The sequence below is a fragment of the Mandrillus leucophaeus genome, unplaced genomic scaffold (genome assembly GCF_000951045.1).
Source record: "Mandrillus leucophaeus isolate KB7577 unplaced genomic scaffold, Mleu.le_1.0 Scaffold623, whole genome shotgun sequence".
Taxonomy (NCBI): Eukaryota; Metazoa; Chordata; class Mammalia; order Primates; family Cercopithecidae; genus Mandrillus; species Mandrillus leucophaeus.
The window spans coordinates 1,519,525-1,529,400 of NW_012106731.1; positions in this window are offsets into that span (position 1 = coordinate 1,519,525).

Genomic DNA, 9,876 nt, shown 5'->3' on the forward strand with positions numbered 1-9,876 from the left:
GGATATTGGTCTAAAATTCTCTTTTTTCGTTGTGTCTCTGCCAGGCTTTGGGATCAGGATGATGCTGGCCTCATAAAATGATGATTGGAATAGTTTCAGAAGGAATGGTACCAGCTCCTCTCTGTACCTCTGGTAGAACTTGGCTGTGAATCCGTCCGGTCCTGGACTTTTTTTGGTTGTTAGGCTATTAATTATTGCCTCAATTTCAGAGCCTGTTATTGGTCTATTCAGGAGCTCAGCTTCTTCCTGGTTTAGTCTCAGGAGGGTGTATGTGTCCGGGAATTTATCCATTTCTTCTAGATTTTCTAGTTTATTTGTGTAGAGGTGTTTATAGTATTCTCTGATGGTAGTTTGTATTTCTGTGGGATTGGTGGTGATATCCCCTTTATCACTTTTTATTGCGTCTATTTGATTCTTCTCTCTTTTCTTCTTTATTAATCTTGCTAGTGGTCTATCAATTCTGTTGATCTTTTTAAAAAACTAGCTCTTGGATTCATTGATTTTTTTGAAGGGTTTTTCGTGTCTCTATCTCCTTCAGTTCTGCTCTGATCTTAGCTATTTCTTGCCTTCTGCTAGCTTTTTAATTTGTTTGCTCTTGCTTTTCCAGTTCTTTTAATTGTGATGTTAGGGTGTTGATTTTAGATCTTTCCTGCTTTTTCTTGTGGCATTTAGTGCTATAAATTTCCCTCTACACACTGCTTTAAATGTGTCCCAGAGATTCTGGTACATTGCATCTTTGTTCTCATTGGTTTCAAAGAACATTTTTATTTCTGCCCTCATTTCATTATTTACCCAGTAGTCATTCAGGAGCAGGTTGTTCAGTTTCCATGTAGTTGTATGGTTTTGAGTGAGTTTCTTAATCCTGAGTTCTAATTTGATTTCACTGTGGTCTGAGAGAGAGTTTGTTGTGATTTCTGTTCTTTTACATTTGCTGAGGAGTGCTTTACTTCCAACTATGTGGTCAATTTTGGAATAAGTGTGATGTGGTTGTGAGAAGAATGTATATTCTGTTGATTTGGGGTGGAGAGTTCTATAGATGTCTATTAGGTCCACGTGGTGCAGAGCTGAGTTCAAGTCCTGGATATCCTTGTTAACCTTCTGTCTCACTGATCTGTCTAATATTGACAGTGAGGTGTTAAAGTCTCCCATTATTATTGTGTGGGAGTCTAAGTCTCTTTGTAGGTCTCTAAGGGCTTGCTTTATAAATCTGGGTGCTCCTGTATTGGGTGCATACATACTTAGGTTAGTTAGCTCTTCTTGTTGAATTGATCCCTTTACCATTATATAGTGGCCTTCTTTGTCTCTTTTGATCTTTCTTGGTTTAAAGTCTGTTTTATCAGAGACTTGGATTGCAACTCCTGGTTTTTTTTGTTGCTTTCCGTTTGCTTGGTAGATCTTCCTCCATCCCTTTATTTTGAGCCTATGTGTGTCTTTGCCTGTGAGATGGGTCTCCTGAATATAGCTCACAGGTGGGTCTTGACTCTTTATCCAATTTGCCAGTATGTGTCTTTTAATTGGGGCATTCAGCCCAACTACATTTAAGGTTAATATTGTTATGTTTGAATTTGATCCTGTCATTGTGATGTTAGCTGATTATTTTCCCCATTAATTGATGCAGTTTCTTCATAGCATGGATGGTCTTTACCATTTGGCATATTTTTGCTGTGGCTGGTACCGGTTGTTCCTTTCCATGTTTAGTGCTTCCTTCAAGATGTCTTGTAAGGCAGGCCTGGTGGTGACAAAATCTCTCAACATTTGCTCGTCTGTAAAGGATTTTATTTCTCCTTCACTTACGAAACTTAGTTTGGCTGGATATGAGATTCTGGATTGAAAATTCTTTTCTTAAAGAATGTTGAATATTGGTGAGATAGAATCTCACTCTATCACTGAAGCTGGAGTGCAGTGGTGAGATTTTGGCTCCACCTTCCTCATTCAGATGATTCTTCTGCCTCAGCCTCCAGAGTAGCTGGGATTACAGATGCGTGCCACCATGCCCAGCTAATTTTTGTATTTTTAGTAGAGATGGGGTTTCACTATGTTGGCCAGGCTGGTCTCAAACTCCTGACCTCAAGTGATCCTCCTGCTTTGGTCTTCCAATGTGTTGGGGTTACAGGCGTGAGCCACCACACCTGGCCATCTATATCTTTTAGTGGTTTGGTATCTTACTTTTTTTATTGCTAGATGATATTTCATTGTATAAATGCACCACAGTTTGCTTTTCCATTCACCTATTAAAGGACAGGTTGGCTGCTTTCAGTTTTTGGTGATTATGAATAAAGCTGTTACAAACATTCCTGTGCAAATTTTTGTGGGGAGATAAGTTTCAGCTCATTCGGACAAATATCTAGGAGCACAATTGCTGGATCCCATGATAAAAGACTTCTGTTTTGTAAGAAACTGTCAAACTGCCTTCCGAAGTGGCTATACCATTTTGCATTCCCACTGGCAATGAAGAGAAGTTTCTGTTACTCTACAGCCTTGCCAGCTGTTGGTATTGTCAGATTTTTTTGGTGTGGCTGCTCTAATAGTTGTGTAGTATCTAATAGTTGTATAGTATATAATAGTTGTGTAGTAGTGTTACTTTTCTTTTTTCTTTTTTTGAGACAGGGTCTCACTCTGTCACCCAGGCTGGAGTGCAGTGGCGCGATCTCGGCTCACTGCAACCTCTGCCTCTCGGGTTCAAGAGATTCTCCTGCCTCAGCCTCAAGAGTAGCTGGGATTACAGGCACGTGCCTCCACATCCAGCTAATTTTTGTATTTTTAGTAGAGACGGGGTTTCCGCATGTTGGCCAGGCTGGTCTCGAACTCCTGACCTCAGGTGATCCACCCGCCTTGGCATCCCAAAGTTCTGGGATTACAGGCGTGAGCCACTGTGCCTGGCCCCACTAGTATTTCATTATTTTCAGTTGCAATTCTCTAATGACAAATGATGTTAAACACCTTTTTGTATCCTTCTGTGCCATATATATCTTCTTTATTGAGGTGTCTTTTCAGATCTCTTGCCCCTTTTTTATTCTGTTGTTTTTCAATTATCGAGTTTTCAGAATTCTTTCAGATGTTAAAATTTGAGTCTTTTGTCAGATATGTGTTCTCCAAATATTTTCTTCCAGCCTGTGGCTTGTCTTTTCATTCTCTTAATGGTGTCTTTCACATAGCAGAAGTTTTAACTTTTAGTAAAGTTCAGCTTACCAAATTTTTCTTTCATGGACAGTGCTATTGGTATTGTATTTTAAAACTCATTACCAAACCCAAGGACGTGTACATTTTCTCCTTCATTGTCTTGAAGAAGTTTTCATGGTTTTGCACTTTAGGTTCAGGCCTATGATCCATTCTGAATTGACTTTTTTTTTGTTTTCTTTTTTGAGACAGGGTTTCACTCTGTCGCCCAGGCTGGACTGCAGTGGTGCAATCTTGGCTCACTGCAACTTCTGCCTCCCGGGTTCAGGCAATTCTCCTGTATCAGCTTCCCAAGTAGCTGGGATTACAGGTGTGCACCACCAGGCCTGGCCAATTTTTGTATTTTTTGGTAGAGACAGGATGTTGGCCAGGCTGTTCTCAAACTCCTGACCTCAAGTGATCTGCCTGCCTTGGCCTCCGAAAGTGTTGGGATTACAGGCATGAGCCACTGCACCTGGCCCATTCTGAATTAATTTTTATGTAAGGTATAAGGTCTTTCTCTAGGCTACTGTCTTTGCATCATGCAATTGTTCCAGCCTCATTTGTTGACAAGCCAGCATCAATTTCTTTATTAGCAAAATATTTCAGTCTAGTTTTTGGAACCAGAGAAGGTGGGGGCACGCATTGGGAACTCTAGCCCCAATCCATGAGGTTTTTGAATAACTTCCACGTATTATTTTCTTTTTACCCATTTTCCTGCCAAATCAGATGTTGTCTGCTGCCTTCTAAAGAGAGTTATGAATCCGCTGTTATTCCAGTAGCCCAGGCGAGGAAATGCTGTGGGAGGGAGGGATATAGACAGCAAAGTCCCTTCAGGAGGGGAATTTTCTGGAGGAAGGGGCTGTGATTGGGAAGCCTCTGCTTTAGCCTTGATGATAGAAAACCCTTAATATATGAGAAAAGCTTACTAACAAACTTTTAAGACTAAATTCACCTTTTAAGAAAAACAGAATCTTGCAACACACATCCCCACCCCACACACTCCCTTTCTCCCAAGTCCTGGCATTTCCTAGGAGCACCATCAACACCCCTTACCAGACCCTTGGGGATCCAGGTAGGGATCCCCTCCTGACAGGGTGGGGGAGGGGGGCACTGATTTTTATAACTGCGATGTATGTTGCAACATTAAACAGGAGAATATATGAAACCATCTACATATTTCATGATTCAATTTTATTCTGAGACTGTATGAAAATCACTTTTTAAAATGAAGATGAATCGAAAGTAAAGAAGCGCGCCATCTTGTGGGGATATCTACGACAACCACAACCATCTCAGACCTTGGCGGTCCATCAGTCTCCCAGAATCCCTTACACATTTCTATGCCATATATTAGCCGAAAACCTTAGGGCAGCTGATCAAAGACCTTTCTTCAGTATTCTTTTTTTTTTTTTTTTTTTTTTTACTTACGATGAATAATTCGATGGGCTTTTATTTTCATAAAATATTTCATAAATGACTAAAAGCTACTTCCTAATAATCTATAAAATCAGTCATTGAGATGTGCTAAAATTGGTATTTATAATAAAAATGCACATTATTAGTTTCTTTCCATACTCTATTTTGTATAAGACTCTGGAGTGACAAGTCCATGGTATATAAACAAACAAGAAATTTTTTTTCTTGTTTTCTTTTTTCTTACGTACGAGAAAGTACATAAACAAACAAACAGAAATTTCCAGAGAGGATGCTTTATATTATCTGGTTTTCAAATGCAGCTAGTCTTTTCTTAAAGAATCTTAAAGAATATGGTCATCATTTATTTGTCATTATGAGGAAAGAGCCAGGATGGACCAATCAGTAGCAGGACAGAAGTTTTAGGCAAAGTGTAGGGTCAATTGAGGCAAATTGGGAACTTCAGGCTAGTGTGAGGAATTGGATGCTAGAAAACTCTTTGGCAAGATGGAGTCAAGGAGGGTGGGCCACGTTAACTACAGCTGAGACACTCCCTTCCCATCCCAAGTTTGCTGCTTTCTAGCAGGAGACCTTGGGTAGGTCCCTATCCCTCATTGTGCTTTCTTTTCTTTCTTTCTCTTTTCTTTTCTTCTCTCTCTCTCTCTCCTTCCTCCCTCCCTCCCTCTCTCTCCCCTCCCTCCTTCCCTCCCTTCCTCCCTTCCTTTCTTCTTTCCTTCTTTCTCTCACTGTCACTTAGGCTGGAGTGCAATGGTGTGATCTCGGCTCACTGCAACCAGGTCCAACCAACTGTTCTGCCTTCACCTGGGATTACAGGCATCAACTACCACGCCCGGCTAATTTCGTATTTTTAGTAGAGTTGGGGTTTCACCATGTTGGCCAGGCTGGTCTTGAACTCCTGGCCTCAAGTGATATGCTCACCTCGACCTCCCAAAGTGCTGGGATTACAGGCATAAGCCACGGCGCCCAGCCTCTTTGTTTTCTTTCTAATCTGTAAAATGAAAAGTTTGAAATCTATAATGCGCAGAGTCCCTTCAAGACCTAAAACTTTGAGGTATCAAAGAGAAACCCTCATTTGTCAATCATTTTTAACACAGATTTTCACGAAGATCCTTATCTTTGTTGAGGCTTCTAAGTAGATTATGTTGAAGCCATAAAAATGACATGTATTTTACAGTTGACAAATTATGGAAATATTTGAATATAATAACTCCCTTTAATATTTTCCCCTCACTTTGAATTCCCTATTGGAGTAGGTATCAGAGAAAAGCCATACTCACTTCCATCCACGAACTGAGGCCTCTGGGACCCTTGCTGCACTGGGGATATACCTTCTCCTTGCAGATGGGTGCACTCGACAGCACAGGGGCAGTGATGAATGACACGATCCACCCAGCCTGCAGCCGCTACATCTCATGCTGTTGGCATCTGACGGTGGTGCTCATGCCAGGGAAAAAACTGTCCCTCCCATGAGCAGTTGAAGGACACGTGGGGAGAGGTGCCACCTCATGAGGAACACTTTCTCTGTTCCCAAATCAGTAAGGAGCATTGCCTTGCATTTGTGCCTCATTTTTGTGTACTTTAAGAGTTCTCGTATATTTACGAGCTCTCATGAATTCCTGTTTGCTTGAGCGAGTGCATTTTAAGGTGTTTCTGGAGAATAGGAGAGGATACAAAATCCAAGAAGATACCAAACTTTCAATTCTGAATTGCAACGTGTGTCAAAATTGCGCTGCTGTGGGTTTGTGAAACGTGTCCTTTAAAAAAATGTGACTCTAAAGTTGTATTGATGACATTTGACCACAAGAGGTCGCTCCAACAAAGCACCTCACAGCTCAAAAAAATCTACATCTCCTTTTCAAACATTTACATGCTGCAATTTCTGTCTGGTCTTATGAGATAAAGCTTAATGTCACAAATATTGTTTCAAACTTTATGAAAAGAATTTTTCCTTTTTTTTTTTTAAAAAAAAAAAAAAAAAGAAGGTTGGGAGCTACAGCAGTGAATCCCGAGCTCAAGGTAAACTGTTTTGATTAGCTGGAGGTGCTTTATAATTTCTCCATCAGTTTTCAAAAAAGGGACAAGGACTTTGAGAAGCTTTTCTTCCTTTAACCACCAAACAAAACAACACAAACTCAGAACGCTTTAAGAACATTTTGATTTCCAAGCTAGAGCTTTTATGGATCATTTTCCTGAGAGTTCTAAGTCTAGAAATGTGATAAAAGCCCCATTTTTCAATCTAGACACGGCCATCAGAGAAAATGCTCCATTACCTCTTCTAAGATACAGATGTTTGAAAAAGAAAGTGGGCAAGAAGCTATGTGATGGTCTCTGAAGTAAACTAAAACCCTGGTCCGCATTTTGCTAGTAGTCAGATAAAACTTGAGGGCTTAATTGCCAAAAATGAACACCCTTTCCATTTAACCAATCTTTACTGATAATAAAATAATTAGAATAATTTATGTGTGTCTGTGCTGTTATTAACGTGGCTTTGCTTAAAGGAGATTCAGCTGGTTTTTCATGGACATTAAGAGGGTCTCCCCTCCCGCCTTCTGAGATGACATGTTTATACCCAGGCAGCACTTCTAAATTTTTAATAGAGAGGAAGAGATTCCATTTAACTAGGTAGAGTGACTTGTTTATATGCAGGTTATACATTTACGAGTTCTAATGAAGAACGGAAAATACCCATTGAGCAGCCTTTGAAGTTTCGCTTGTTTAAAGATAATTGTAAACCCAGCTCAATGGAAACAGCATCTCAGTCAATCAAGTGATTTGAGCATAGAGTAGAGGGAGTTAAATCCAGGTTAAATAATTGCACAAATCACATGTCGATCAATGTTCAAAAGATTTTTTTTTCTCTCAAATCAAAGCTCTTCCATCTTACATTTGGTTGGAATATTGAAACTGGGTTATAGAAAAAATATGTTAAGGATGTAACAAGATTTTAAAATGTTAAGGACGTAACAAGATTTTTTTTTTACTTAAAAATTCTCCACCATTTATATAAAATCCTTTCTCTTGTTTCCTTTTGATTTTTACTTCATATATTCTATATAGTTTATTTTGTTTGTGAATTAGGTAACATAAACGTGTCACTGTCACAAAAGCATTTTTCTACATTCATAAATCCTTTCTGGAAATGAGAAATCATTTTTTTCTTAAACTCTGACCTAAGGTAAAAATTCCAAATATTTGCGTGCCTTGGATGGTGTTGCAAAAAGGCCACCTAAACTAATGAGGTTTCTTGAACTGGTGTACAGAAATGAATTACAAAGCTTAAGAAGTTGAAGAGATTTCTCGTGATTTTAAAAGCAATATTAATGATCGTATGGAATGAGAAATTGAGCTTTGTGTTATTACTATAGGATTAGTTTTTAGTTCCTGAAAGCTGGTCTATTTATAGGCATATAGGATGGAATTAAACTCTGAAAAGGTTAATTTAAAAAAAATGTTCTGTAGAAGGTCTATTTCCTATCACCTTTTATAAGTTTCCCTTTGAATTGTAGTTGCAATATGCATTTGGAGTGAGTCCAGGAAGCTTGAATAATAATGTAATCCCCGGGGGAGCCGCTCTTAGGAGAGCGGGTAGGATAAATGAAATGCTACATACAGATTCCTGACAATATATTCATCTTGATATTATCACAGCTGATGGATTGTAGCAAGGCTATTCCTAGGGCTTCGCTTTGCCATCTTCAGTGTCGTTATCATTTCAGTGCGGAAAACAAAAACCCCACCACAGAAAAGAAATAAAGCATCTTTAATGGAAAAGTAGCACCTTAAAAATATTGGTTGAAAGAAAAATATGTGTTTTGCTGCAAGGAGAATAGAGAGTAGGGAATAAAAGACTAAAGAAGAGAGAAAAAGAAAGCAGTGTCCTTTGCTGAGCTCGCTGGCCACATGTAAGGCTCTCGAACATTTTAACAGTTGCACATCTATTTTCTTTTTCTTCTGTGTGCTTGTCTGATTTATTTTCATAAGAAAACTCTGTTCCTCTTGTGCAGAGCCAGCACAATGTCGCTGCAATCTCGGATGATGTGGTTTTAAGATCAAACAAGACTTAATAAGGTGGGATTTGTTTTCCTATTGACCTTCTTATTGCTTGGGTCCCCCTGACAAGCTTCGAAGTGAGGGGGAGGAATTAGGGTAGCAGCTCTTCAGAGAAACGCATCCTGGCTGGGGCTCCACCTTGAAATGGGAGTGCAAGAGATTGCAAATGGCTCCAAACGAGGGGGCACACACAGGCTTGCAGAACGGAAGGGGGTTCTTCCATTGCAGAAAGGAAGGGGGGTACCCAGCAGGATAAACATTAAAAGTGGAAGACACTGCTCGTGGATTTATTTTTATTTTATTTTAGGTTCTGACAGATTAGCCAATGTCCTTGATTGGAGTTGGAGTTGATCAGAATGACGAGTTCTGGCCTAATTTAAGAAACAAAACCTCCTAACTTTGAAGGGACCGCTGGAGAGCAGGGCAGGGCATCATCCATCTAAGAGAAAAGCAAAGCAGTTTGGTCCTTTTTTAAAAATAAAAGTTTCCTTAGGAGTCAAAATGGACTGAATTTGAAGGAAATTAAAGTGAGAAAAAGAGTTTTGTGAACAAATGAAACTCTCTTCCAGTAAAAGGAAAGAAGGAGGAGAAAAATATTTGAAGCTGGGGAGAATGCATTGTTACTAAAAATAAATAATTCCAGCCCAGTCTTGCAAAAATAGAGAATTGAATCCAACAGCCACTCACAGTCTTATCTGATAATGTAACTGAACTAGAGAGCATTTACAGTGTGTCTTCTATCAGATTGGATAATACACGTTTGATGTTCTTACAGAACTAGCATGGCAGCATTTGCACACCATTGGTAAACAAAAAAAGATGTCTATAGATTCCCCATTATTTTAGACGGCCACTGGAGTCAGCTCAGGCGTTCAGGGTGATGATGTCCTTCTGCCCACCTTTTAGTGTTGCAGAAAAGCATGCGGGAGAAACGAACAGAAGGGAGTAGCCAGGACAAGTCAAATTCTGTGGAGGACGCTGAAACTCCCTGTGCCGAGAGCAGACTTCCGCAGGTTCTTTGGCAAGGTATTTAGAGATGCAATATTTCTGTCAATTCTCCTCCCTTATTTCACTCTTTGTTCCCTTAATGGGTGAATTAGCCCTAGGTTCTTGTTAAATCTATTCCTTTTGGGAAGAGGAAATGATGTACATAGTTATAATCATGCACTACCAGGAGAAATGTCAGTTGGAGCAGACTGTTCTGTTTCAGGGGTGTTTTTTCCCTTGAGATGT